Below are 14,165 nucleotides of genomic sequence, written 5' to 3'. Positions count from 1 at the left end.
AGAGAAGGGGCGACATATGAGCCCCGAAAGGAGAGCAACTTACTGACCTAGCAGCTGCATTCTGAAGAAGCTGCAGGCGACATACAAAATAAGCAAGCTGAGCCAGGTAAAGCGCGTTGCAATAATCAATATTGCTAAGCTCGAGGGCGGCTACCATGGGTGCCTGAAATTTCAGAGGAATAAAAGGCAAGACGTTCCGTAAGATTTTAAGATTGAAATGGCCAGATTTACAGATAGATGCGACCTGGTCGCACATAGAGAGAGAGGAGGAGATTTTAACCCCCAGATCCTTCACAGAGAAAGCAGGGGAAGGGAATGGGCCAAGAAAAGCAGGCCAGAAGTCAGGGTTCCAGAAAGACAGAGGGCTGTAGGTGGCAACAACCAGAACCTCCGTCTTTTCACCATTCAGCTTCAGCCAATTCTCAGCCACCCATAAACCCAGGTACTCAAGGCACCCCTTAAGCTGTGTAGCAGTATCAGGCGTGGCAAAATCCAGACGAAACATGACCTGCGTGTCATCGGCATAGGAGTAGCAGAAGAAGCCATGGGAATGGATAAGGCGGAGAAGTGGCCGCTTATAAATGTTGAACAGAGTGGGAGATAGGGCAGAGCCCTGCGGGACTCCGCAGGGCAAGGAGACAGACCTAGAGCAAAAGGGAGCAAGAAAAACAGACTGGGAACGGTCAGCCAAAAAGGCAGAAAACTAAGCCAGGACCTGGCCAGACAGATGACAGCTGGGAGATCTGGGTGGATTGGTTAACGGTATCGGAGGCAGCTGACTGGTCTAATAGAATCAGCGCCCCCACATCACTGTGAGGTCGTCAATCACAGACCTAAGAACTGATTCAGCGCCCCTCCCGGGGTGAAAGCCAGATTGAAAAGAGTCAAAGAAACTAGAAGATTCAAGAAATGAGGAAAGCAGAGGGGAAACCAGAGACTCAAGAAGCTTCATAAGAAAAGGGAGAAGCGAGATAGGGTGGAAATTAGAAAGAACAGCAGGATCAAGAGAGGGTTTCTTAAGCAAAGGAATTACTAGAGCATGTTTCAGGGCACGAGGTATAAAGCCAGAGGAGAGAGAGGTATTAACTGCAGATGTAATCAATTATACAACCTCCTCCGAAATCTCCTTGAGAAGAGCGAGGGGAATAGGATCAAGCGGCAAGGCAGATTTAATCTTATGATCCAGAACATCATGATCAGAAAAAATAGGAAAGGTAGACCAATTAGCATCAGAAGTGGAAAGAGAGGGAGAGTGAGAAAGAGCCACAGACCGCAAAACAGTATTAACTATTTTCTGAAGGATGACGTTAATTTTATCGACAAAAAAGTCTGAAAGAGATTCACAGAGATCCAGAGAAGGCAGAATCTGCGAGCTAGCACAAAGTGCTGTGACTTCTAAAAATGATGTACTGCTACACTTAGCAGCTACTGAACTGTTTTTTTTCCTTTGGTGCCTCACATGACAAAGGATTGGGCTTACTCAATTCCTAATTTCTGGAGGCTTGAATTCTTTGAACATTTTTAAAAAATGTAAGGCCCCTATATAATTAGGTGCATGGTCAGATCCAGTATCAATGCTTGCTAGCAGTATATTTGATTAATCATTCTTGTTAAACAACATGCCTTTCGTTATAGAAAATATTATCGGCCTAAGCGTGCTACTGGGTACAAGAAAGTCCTGTCCGGCAGTTACAGACAGGTAGAGCCAGATTGCAACAGTAATTCACCCTTGTCCAGTTGAGCAGAAACAGGTGTCAGCTTTCCTCTCTGTGTACACATTCCTGCACAGTGAGAAAGGAGTGGGTAGCGTGCAGCCTTTACCTGCCATTTTTCAAACCTTCCACATCAAGTGTTGAAATGTTCTGGGGTGGGTCCCACAAAAAACGATTCATGTTTAGACCAGGGATGTGTTTCCCTTTGCTCCATTGGTACTATGGGCCTTATTACGAGTTTCTGGGTATTTTGGTGGTAAATCTGCCAAAATACCACCAAACGGAATTACTGTTACCATCACTTGGTCCCGCGGATTTACCGCGGGATTACAAGCAGTGTTAGGGCAGTGTAAATCCCCATTTTTGGAGCGCATAGGACTACATCAGGATTTCGGTGGAATTACCGCTGGTGGTAATTGCGCTGCAGTAATTCCACCGATTTCTGGTGGTAGGGAGGAATTTATACCTCCATATTTTACCTAGAGATAATCCCATATCACGACCACCAAACTCATAGTGTGGTAATTTCGCGGTAATGCTGCAGTAAAGGAATTACTGACACATTGCTGCAATTTTTACCCCACCACTGTACTTGTAATGAAGCCCAATAAAACCAAAATGTATTATAGCATAGGTGGAGCGAGAGGTCGTAGTGCCTCTGCACAGGGAAGGCACCCATGCAAATGCATTTTGCACTGTCCATTGGAGACAAGTGAAGGTGTGTGCCTAAAGACATTTCCTAGAGCGGGCGATCTCTAGTCATCTCTGCAAACCAGTCTATAATGGGAATCTGTCCCATTACAATGAGAAGCAGGTATTGCGTGCGCATGCACGCATCCTCGCACTCACGCACACACTAACACGCTGAAATCACAACTGATGATGTCTTCAACTTCCTGTTTGCTTCATTCTATAATCCTTTTGTTCAGCAAGTACAACCAAACCATACATTATATCCAGACTGATAGTTAAAATACAACAGCCCTCATAAAATGTTCAAACGTGGGTAGTTGGTGGGGCTAGTGCTAGCCAAAATGTAGTTTTCTGGCACCGACCCCACCTCCAACAGCACTATCGTTCCCTATCACGTCAAAATTCACATGAACAAACGCACCAGAAAGGTAAAGTTGCGTGAGGATTCCTGCCAATGACAACATCATTGCTACACAAGTTTTTCCATCCTGTACTTTTTTTTTAAAGATTGTGGGCAAATTCCTCCTAAATCTATCAATTAGAATACATCCCTACCGATGATATTGGACTTCTGACCTCCATGAACTAGAACCCCCTTGTGGCTGAATGGCTGGGCTGGTAACCCACCTCCAGACAAATGCCAACAGAAATCTAATAAGATGCTACATAAACATTTGGCTTGACCAAACGCACATCAGAATGACAAAAACATTCTCGCTGATGATGAACAACCTGCGATTTGTTTTGTGGGTTGACAAGCCCACCCGCCGAGGTGGATTTCATTAACACCTTTAATTTCCCCCAACAACACTCGACACAGCTTACTCTCCTAGGAGGATCACAAACTCTCTTGAATGAATGGATGGCAACGTTCTAGGGACAGGTGTCCAAAAGACTAATAACAGAAAAGAAAAAGTGTATCAGACCACAAAATACTCTGAATTCGAATAATGAGGCATGCTCTACCTTATCGCCCTTATGAGTCTCAGGCAATAGTGAGTGGGGCATTGGTGAATGCTCGCCTTGACTATTCAAATGCATTATATAATAGGCCTCCGCAACAACCTTTTACATTGACTCCAGATCGCTCAAAATGCTGCTGTCTAATTTTCCATGTGACACATTTTTCCACACTTCTAATCTTAGACGATCGTTGCATTGGCTCCCAGTTTGTCAATGTATACTTTGTTTAGTTTTGACTGCATCCACAGTTCAGCACCACAGTATTTAAAAGATAAAATGTACTTATACTAACCATCCAGCCCTCCTTGCTCAACCCAGTTGCATCTTTTAACTATTCACCCCTGTCATTGCACCACTAGGGGGAATTGATGCTTTTACGTTGCAGGACCTCAACTTTCCAATCCACCTTCGATATTCGATCTATGGTCTCCTTTCTAGACTTTAGGATAAACCTTAAAACTTATCTTTCCTCCTAATTTCAACTGTGTAACTTCATGTCAATCCATCCCTCTGCAATTTCCCTGCCTATATCACCTGCACCCAGGTGCAAGTTATATTGCTTGGTACCCTACTTGGGTTTTACGATATACAAATAATTCAAATCAAATTCTTAATCTACTGACAAGCCAAAACAAAAAAATGTCAGACTGTTGCACACCGTAGCCCAACTAGCCCCTGCTTAGAAGCATTTCTCCCCAACCTGAAAAAAGAGATAACAGGTATCCTCAATGCCACCTTTGGGTGGTGTAATTTGTTGGAAAGGTTTTGTCTAACACTCCCACATGCATTTGTCACCTTTCATTACCTTCTTGTTTGCCTCTCTGCATCCTTTCTTAGTATGCCTAAGCAGGTCGCCGCAAAGAAAAGTAGAAAAAGGCCATCCTGAAATATAGCTCTGAACTACCTACTGTGGACACTTACAACATTGCTTTGGGGGACAAATCACTAGCATTCTGAACTTCACAAATGGCCTGAATGCTTGGCAGTCCTTCAAGTTGATCAAACTCTCTAACTTTGTGCTGTTTCTCGAGATATCAATGGGGCACAAGATGGGACATATCACTAGGTCTTTCCCACAACAAGAAGCTGGTTATAAATGTCTACCAAACCTGAACTATCATGGCCCAGGCAAGCCATAAAAACCTTTTCGCTTTTGACCTCATGCTTCCTTCCCTTTTCCCTATCCATGATTGCACTACCTTTTCAGTAAGTGGCCAGGTCATGTTGGTATTCCAGCCCATGGCCTCTGCTGTTCCTGTGCAACACCTGATGCTTCGTCCTGCTGTTACAATATAGGGGATTGCCCCAAAAGTGGTACAGCTATTGAGGGGGTCTCAAATAGCCACACAAAGAAATTCAAAAGCTGTAAAAAATAAATTAATAGACCGTAATCCTAATTTGCATGGTATCCAAACAGGGATATCCTAATTATTTTACCTTGTAGCAAACTGAGATAATCAAATTAACATTTTCTATCAAAAAAATTGTTTTTTTATTTTACAAAAATTGGAAAAGAGAAATAGTGATCTTGAAAATGACATGAAATTTACAGTAAGAAATAAACATTCCAAACAAATAAATCTGGGTGTACATATGCAAATTTGTCATGGTTTAACATTCAAATAAAGACAAAAAATATGTATGAAGAATAAAAAATATTCAATTCAATTTGTTTATACAAACGTGTAAATTCACTTATACAGGTCTGCCGCAAAAAAAGACAAAAAATATGTATAAAGAATAAAAAAACATTCAATTCAATTTGTTTATACAAAAGTGTAAATTCACTTGTACAGGTCTGCCAATGTAAACTTTTCGCAATGTTTGAAAAGAAAGGGATTCAGAGAAATAATGCTTTGAACTGGATTGATGTTCAAGCCGAGAAAATCCCACATTTACGTTTCGGCGAGCCACCTGTAGGGCCACTGCTGTTAAAGAAACGCCTTCCTCCGGGCAGAGTCAGTAATAATAATCCCTGCGGGGAAGCAGACAAAACATATAAATACAAAGCAGAAAAAAAAACAATATTGCAAAAATAAATAAATAAAGAGAGGGGGTATGTCTTTCAGCTTTTGAATTTCTTTGTGTGCCCCGTCCTGCTGTAGCTCCCTCCTAACCCTCTTTTCTACCTTCCTCCCTTTACTTCCCACCCTCCACCCAAAAAGGTATTAAAGACAAAGCAATGTTCTAAATATCAGCACCCTAAAGTGTAATCAGCAGGTTACACTAGCAAACATGCCCTCGGCATCCACAAAGTGTTGGAGGAACATTGAGTTTCTTGGCCTTACAGAGACCTGGTTCACCAGCAATTAAATGACTACCTTTTGACACTTTGCTCCCAGATGGCTTCAAATTCCTGGTGAATCACAGGCCCATCAAATAGGAGGAGGCGTGGCCCTTATTTTCTCCGTTACAAATCGCCACTGTGGACACATTCTTGTTTATGAACTCAGCCTGCAAACGCCTATTCGACACCAACACACGTCTCATGATTAACACCATCTATAGACCGCTTGGTTTTCAAAAATGTGGTCTGACTGCATTGACAGTATTAGTATCACATCTGTGTCTGACAAGACCCTCATTGTTGGGGACTTCAACATCTGACTGGATGTCCGGAAGAACAAGACCACAGCCCTCTTTCTGAACATGTGTGATGCCCTTTCCATTATGGCCTGGTTTTCCTCTTTTACCCATGCCCATAACCTTAACACCTTTCTCTCCAGTTCCCTCCTGATCCCTCACGTATTTACAACTGCCCTCTCATGGACCAACTACCATCTTCTCACTGCCTGCTTGGGGGATGTGTACCTCTCCTTAAGACCTATGAAGAGGTTTTCCATTGCTACTTTTGCTGCCACTTTCATCTCTCAACCTTGAAACATCGGCCACTCTTGCCGATTCCTTGCTCACCAATCTCTATAGCTATTTTGCCAATGTGCTTCATGCTCTAGCACTGGCTGTCTAGAAGGAGAACCCCAGCGGGAGCCCAACAATTATTTGAACACTGACCTGGCTCTCCTGAAGAGGATACATAGAGCCACTGAACTACATTGCTACGCTACACACACAACTTCTTTATGAGATACGAGCTAATACAGTCCCCAGACTGTGATTGCCCAGCCGTCCTCCGTTTTCCATGAGCAAAAGAGAACGCATAATTATAATTTTGCAGTTATTTGGTTAAATCCAAACACACATCTGAGTATGTGAATAACACAGTAGGACGGCAGCAAAACATAAGCTAAAGACAGGTTTGGACAGATCTTTTGTAGTACTGGCAGCACAGCAGTGGAAAAGACTCCCGCTGGAGCTCAGATCACCATCTGACCTTCAGAAAAAAATTGAAGACCCACCTGTTTAGGTGATTAGTGACCTGTTGACTAGCGGCAACCTTGAGACTAATAACTTATAACGAAGAGGGAAGCCTCATTTTAGTATTGTTTGTGTCGTGTGTAAAGCGCCCTGATGCCTGCGGGCTGCCGGCGCTATATAAGATGACATACATACATACATACAGAGAGGGCAATTGGGTTACCTGTTGGCGAAAACAGGTTTGGTGGAACTAGAGTTGTGTTGAGTCTCCACAGGCCCAGAGACTATACCCTCTTACACCAGAAGCAACATCTAACATTGACATTTTGTGATTTACATAACACTAAACAAAACAGGAACTATAGTTATACCTGTAGTGCCCCTCCCCCATTTACCCTTCATAAGAGATAAACAGTCTGCCACCTTAGAGCTCATTGTGCATTATTAAATAAAAGAAAAGGGCTGCACTGCATTAGGGCACTGACTATGATAGTGGGCTTGTGGTGGTGTCATGGCGGGTTGGGTGTGTGTGGGAGACGGAATATGGATTGCAGAAAGTGTGGCAAAAGCAGTCATGCGAGGAGGTAGGCCAAATCCAATCCAGCCATCCTAGCCAACTAACGCCCCATCACCATCACTCCATTCACTGGCAAAATCCTTGAGAGAAGAAGGTTCATCAGTCAACACCAGAAATTCTGTGAAAGGCATGACCATCAAGACAGAGGTATTGCTTTTTCCCCTCTTCTTTATGAGAGAGGAGATAATAGAGTACCCAGACGGTGACTGCTCAGCCGTCCTCCTTTTTCAGGACCTGGCTGCAGGCTTTAATACTGTTGACCATGCCACACTGCCACACTGCTTGATAGCCTACAAAACCTTTTTCCATTAATGATAATGCCCTAGGGTGCATTGCCTCCTTCATTCAGGACTGAGGGGTCGAGACTAGATCAGGCCGTTTTGCCTTTGAGCCTAGAATGAAAATCTACAAATGTGGGGTTCTCCAAGACTCCATACACTTCCCCCTGCCCCTGCAACCACCGGTCAACCACAAAAGTCTTTTCTCTGCACATTCCAGCCACTGGTGGATGGCACACAAATTGCCTTCAAGCTGGGCAGAGATCCCTCCCTGGCTTCTAACTCGATTTTATTTTGACTCTCTAATGTCCAAAATTGAAAAGCTCTCAACAACCTCTGACAAAATGCAGGAAAAACTAAAATCATCTACATGGGCCCTGCTGTCCCTATTTCTCTGCCATTTGCAGGTCTTCTGTGGGCCTCCACCTCCATTGGCCTGAGGCAGAGAACCTTCAGGCGTAATTTTCGATGGCTCACTTTCCTTTGGCCCACAGGTTCATGAACTGGCCAAGAAAGCGCACTTCCAGCTACACTTGCTCAAATTGATTCTCCCATTTCTGAATTATATGCACATGTTCAAAGTCACAAGTGTCTACATCCTCTCAAGAACTAATTATTGTAGCAGTCTCAACTTTTCTCTTCCCCAAAACAAGGCATGCAGGCTGATCCTTGGACTGAAGCTTAGTGACCATATTACGTCTGCCTTGAAATCTCTCTGATGGCTCCAAGTTGAGGCCCAGATCACCTTCAAAACCATATGAATCGTTCACCAGGCGTACTGGGCTTGGGCCCTGGTGCACATGGAGGAAGGTCTCGTATTGTCCCTCCAGGCTATCGGATCCCTGATTATGTGGAGGCTGAAGAAGTGGATGATCAGTGGTAGGACTCCAGGGGCAGCCAGGGTAAGCCTGTGGATTAATCAGCCTACATCCTTTAAAACAGAAGAGGACCACCTTTGCTTCATAAAAGACTGTAAGACTCTACTTTAAAAAAAAGCTTTAGACCAGTAGAACGTTGCACTTACTTCTGGGGACACGGATCACTCTCCTGACTCTCCAGAACTTTTCTTGTCACCCTTAGAACATACAGGCTTGTGCCCAACAGGGGCCACTACCGCCTTAAGGCTGCATTAGGATAACCCTTACACATGTTGCACTGTTGTCTAACCTTAGAACTTGTTTCACTTTCTGTCTATTTACGAACTGATGGGACCTCTCACTCTCCCTTGCCCTACCCACACCCTTACCTGATTTGAATGTCCTAAGACTTTGAATATCAGTCTCTCCTTTCCAGCCCCCACTTTTATTTCAAGCACTACGTAGTGACTGTGCTCACTGTTGGCACCTTAGAAATCACCATTACACTAATAAGTAAATACATAAATAAATTGGTGCTTTACGAAAGTGCAAAATAAAATAAATAAATCATAGTCCTATATGGGATACATTACTCACCGTAATCGTATTTCTGATGCTTGTATCTGCTTAGATTCACATGCTGTGCATAGGCCGACATCTAGTGGAAGCTGCAGAGTATTACAGTTTGTTTTTCGAAACTCGAAAATGGGCGTCGACACAGGGCGAGCCAGTAATACTATCCCTAGTGTGACGTCCACTGTACCCTTGATCCCTCACGCGTGTAGGACCCTCAGATTGTATTTTTTCTGACATGAGGTAGCATGAGAAGTAGCGCGAGTACAGATTATCCAAGCAGATATATAGAAAGATAAGACTACAAGCATCCATGCGCCTTCTCTCAGAGGGGAGGAAGGGCGGGCGCATGTGAATCTAAGCAGATACAAGCATCAGAAATATGATTACGGTGAGTAATGTATCCCATCTGAGGCTTGTGGCATCTGATTAGATCACATGCTGTGCATAGATTAGCGAGCAGAGTTAGAAGAAGGAGGTGGGATGTGAGAAGGGTCATGAGCAAACAAATGTCTTAGAACCGCTTGTCCCACTTGAGTATCTGTCTTGAAATGAGTGTCAATGCAGTAGTGCCGAGTAAAAGTGTGAATAGAGCTCAATGTAGCTGCTTTGCAAATGGTGTCAAGGGGTACATTTGCAATGAAAGCCAGAGTGGCCCCAATGCCTTTTGTAGAGTGGGCTCTTGGCGTAAAAGGCAGAGTCTTTTCAGAAAGCGAGTAACATAGCGGGATACAATGGACTATCCACTTGGAGATGGCACCTTTAGAGACGCGATCTCCTTCTCTGCCTGTAGCTACGGAGACAAACAGTTGGTCTGTTTTTCTTATCGGCATGGTCTTGTCTACATAGTAGAGGACTGCTCTTCGCAAATCTAGAGTGTGTAGTTTCACCTCAGCAGAGCTTTTGGGTTCTTGGAAGAAGGCCGGAAGCTCAATGGACTGGTTAACGTGGAATTTAGAAATGAATTTAGGTGAGAACCTAGGGTGTGTTCGTAGAACCAGTTTATCCTTATGAACAGTTAAGAAAGGATCCTGCACTGAGAGAGCTTGAATTTCACTGACCCTTCTTATGGCTGTAATGGCTACTAAGAAGGCAGTTTTATAGATCATGTGTTTGAGACTGGCTTTATGCATGGGTTCAAAGGGTGGGCCCATGAGCTTATCAAGCACCACATTAAGGACCCATCCAGGTGGCGGGTTTGAAATTGGAGGGTGGAGTCTCTTTACCTCTTACATGAAGGGTTTAACCACTAGTACCTTCCACCACAAAACCTTTATGTGGGAGGTGGTGTAGGCTGACAGTGCTGCCAGGTGTCCCTTGAGTGAGTTAAATACCAACCCTGCATCCAGCAGGTGGAGCATGTATGTGACAATATTGGAAGGAGTGCAATCAACCGGGTTGATTTGCTTATTCTGGCACCAGATAACGAATCTTTTCCATTTATCAAAGTAACAGTGCCTCGTGTTAGGTTTCCTAGATTCTTTTAGCATGTCCATACATCTCTGTGGTAAGTTGAGATGTCCAAACTCTATGACTTCTGGAGCTATGCTTTCAGCTTCATTGAGCTTGGTTGAGGATGCCAGCACAGGAGTCTGATGGGTTCGCACACCGCTAGTCTGCGTAGGTGTGGGAACCACGGTTGCCTCGCCCACATGGGAGCAACTAGGATGAGCGTCATCGATTCCCTGTGCATCTTGTTGAACATCTTCCTCATGAGAGGGGTTGGTGGAAAAGCGTAGGCAAACATTCCTGACCAGTTCATCCACAGGGTGTTCCACTTGGAGTCTGGCTGAGGGAACCTGGATGCGAATCCTGGGCATTGCCTGTTTTCGCTTGTGGCGAATAGGTCTGTAGTGGGGAAAACCCACTGTGAGAAGATGTCTTCTACGACTTCTCTGAGTAGACACTGTTCGTGTTCTTCTGGGAGGGGATCTCTGCTCAAAGCGTCCGCTAGTGAATTGAGATCCCCTGGAACATGTTGAGATGACAGGTAAATGTTCCGTCTGAGTGCCCATATCCAAATTTTCTGGGCAAGCTTGGACAGATTTGGCAAACGAGTCCCTCCCTGTTTCTTTAGGTAAAACATCGCTGTTGTGCCGTCTGTCAGGATCTGCACTGAAAGGTTCAACAGGTGGGGCTTGAACGCTTGAAGCGCTCTGAATACTGCCAGAAGCTCAAGCAGATTGATATGATTCTTGGCTACTGTGTGAGACCAGAGACCCTGAGCTGTGGGGTGGAGGAGGTCTGCTCACCACCCTGACAGGGATGAGTCTGTTGTGACTACAGCCTGTACTTCTGGATCGTAAAAGGGTTTCCCCTTTGACAGGTTCTCTCTTGTCCACCAGTGAAGACTTTGTACAAGTGTTAGTGAAACGACCACTAGATCGTCCCACTGACTACATGCCTGAGACCACTGTTTCGCCAACCATTCTTGCATGGATCGCATGCGCAGGCGCGCGTGGGGGACCACGTAAATACATGACGCCATCATGCCTAGCAAACGCATCGCTTTGCGCACCCTTATCTTGCGACCGGGCTGGTATAGAGGAATTTGCAGTAGTAGATTCTGAATTCTTTCCTCTGATGGAAAGGCCAACCCCTCTTGAGTGTTTAAGACAGCTCCTAGGAACTGTTTGGAGGTGCTTTGCACCAGACTTGATTTTTTCTCGTTTATGGAGAAACCGAATTCGAAGAGGAGGTCGATCGTTCTTTGAATGTTTGATCTGCAAATTACTGGGGTCTCTCCCGTGATGAGCCAGTCGTCCAGGCAAGGGTAACCGGGATTGCCTCCCTGCGCAGGTGTGCCGTCACAACCGCCAATTTCACCATGAATACCCTTGGAGCCGAGGCTATACCGAAGGGCAGCACCTTGAACTGGTAGTGCTGACTGTCCACCTTGAAGCGCAAGAATCTTCTGTGCGCTGGGAACATGGAAATATGAAAATAGGCATCTTTCATATCCAATGTTGCCATGTAATCCCCCTTTTTTAGGAGTGGGATTACCTCTTGGTGAGTAGTCATGCGAAACTTTTGGGGCTTGACATACTTGTTTGCAGGGCGTAAGTCTAATACTGAGCGCATTGTCAAATCTTTCTTTGGCACAAGGAAGTAAGTTGAATAAATACCCTTGTTTACCTGGTTGCCCGGGACGAGTTCTATCGCGTTCTTTGCTAGAAGACTGACGATCTCCTCGAGGAGGATCTTTTGGTGGTCGAAGGAATATATCTTTTGACGTGGAGGGTGGTTTCGGGGACGCTCAAGCAGTTCTATGCAGTATCCTGCGGACACTGTGGACAGCACCCAACTGTCTGATGTGATCCCTTCCCAAGCTTGGGTGAAGTTGGAAATGCGTCCCCCTACTGGGGATGCGTGAGAAGGGACCCTGAGCGCAGCGTCAATGTTTTGCGGGAGGCGTGCCGCCTCTGCTTGGGGCTGCCTCTACCTCTACCACGGGCTCTTTTGTTTCCTCTGCTGTAACTCTGGGTAGTCTGCTGGTTGTTACCCCATGATGTACCCTGCCCCTGTGTATAATTGGAGCCCCTTTGTGAATTTTGGCCGCGTGGGTGACGAAAATTACCATTGCTTCTTTGATTAGGGGGCTTGTTGGTCAACTGTCCCAGGGATTTCAGAGTATCATACTCGTCTTTGGCAGTTTTTAATTCATCCTCAACCACCTTGCCAAATAGGAGATTCGGTTCCACCGGCATGTCAATTAGGGATACTCGTGTCTCGGGTTTAAACCCTGACTGTCTTAACCAAGTATGCCTCTTTATGACCGTGCTCTCTCCTATGAGCCCGCCCGCGTTATCTGCGGCATCAAAGGTTGCGGTGTGCCAGCAGTGTGTTTGGTGTTGCTGGTGGGGGAGGATCGTGCTGCCTGTCCTCCGTGTTCACGACTGCTTCATTCATTTTTGGGACATCATCACATTGTAGTCCTCTTTTTACCTCGACTAATTTGGCCCGGCTTCTACAAACACACTGCGCACGCGCGGAGCGTGGCGCGGTGTGCCAGCAGTGTGTTTGGTTTTGCTGGTGGTGGAGGATCGTGCTGCCTGTCCTCTGTGTTCAAGACTGCTTCATTCATTTTTGGGACATCATCACATTGTAGTCCTCTTTCTACCTAGACTAATTTGGCCCGGCTTCTACAAACACACTGCGCACGCGCGGAGTGCGGCGCGCGGTGTGCCAGCAGTGTGTTTGGTGTTGCTGGTGGGGGAGGATCGTGCTGCCTGTCCTCCGTGTTCACGACTGCTACATTCATTTTTGGGACATCATCACATTGTAGTCCTCTTTCTACCTCGACTAATTTGGCCCGGCTTCTAGAAACACACCGCGCACATGCAGAGTGCGGCGCGGTGTGCCAGCAGTGTTTTTGGTGTTGCTGGTGGGGGAGGATCGTGCTGCCTGTCCTCCGTGTTCACGACTGCTTCATTCATTTTTGGGACATCATCACATTGTAGTCCTCTTTCTACCTCGACTAATTTGGCCCGGCTTCTACAAACACACCGCGCACGCACGGAGCGTGGCACGGTGTGCCAGCAGTGTGTTTGGTGTTGCTGGTGGGGGAGGATCGTGCTGCCTGTCCTTCGTGTTCACGACTGCTTCATTCATTTTTGGGACATCATCACATTGTAGTCCTCTTTCTACCTCGACTAATTTGGCCCGGCTTCTACAAACACACCGCGCACGCGCGGAGCGGTGTACCAGCAGTGTGTTTGGTGTTGCTGGTGGGGGAGGATCGTGCTGCCTGTCCTCCGTGTTCACGACTGCTTCATTCATTTTTGGGACATCATCACATTGTAGTCCTCTTTCTATCTCGACTAATTTGGCCCGGCTTCTACAAAAACGCCGCGCACGCACGGAGTGTGGCGCGGTGTGCCAGCAGTGTGTTTGGTGGCACAGTGGCGCCGTGGAACCCTTCCTGGGTTATTGGTAAGCCAACCCCTGTTCTAAACTTGAGACTTCGAGCTTGGTGTCCTTCTAGCCACATACGAGGGTATTTAGAACGCAGCTTCTAGTCATCTTATGTGCTGGTAGGACACTCTGCAACTTGATTTGCTGAACTCTGCCGGCGCCTTGTGAGAAACATTATATGGGCAGGTGACGTAGCGAAGTGATCAAGTTGGGTCCCGCTTTACAAGCATTGAAGGTGCCTCTCCCAACCTGCACGGATAGGAGGTATATGCCGTGTACGTTG

The 14,165-nt window shown here is 45.8% G+C and overlaps 1 protein-coding gene across 1 annotated transcript in view; it reads right to left on the bottom strand.

Moving 5' to 3' along the window:
- Positions 1 to 14,165, bottom strand: part of MOSPD1 (motile sperm domain containing 1) — a 371,546-nt gene that overhangs the window by 44,688 nt on the left and 312,693 nt on the right. The window lies entirely within an intron of this gene.

Source organism: Ambystoma mexicanum, chromosome 5p (assembly GCF_040938575.1).
Source record: "Ambystoma mexicanum isolate Mex_15411 chromosome 5p, UKY_AmexF1_1, whole genome shotgun sequence".
Lineage (NCBI taxonomy): Eukaryota > Metazoa > Chordata > Amphibia > Caudata > Ambystomatidae > Ambystoma > Ambystoma mexicanum.
The sequence above is the reverse complement of the archived record's forward strand: the minus strand, read 5'-3'. Positions and strand labels throughout refer to the sequence as shown.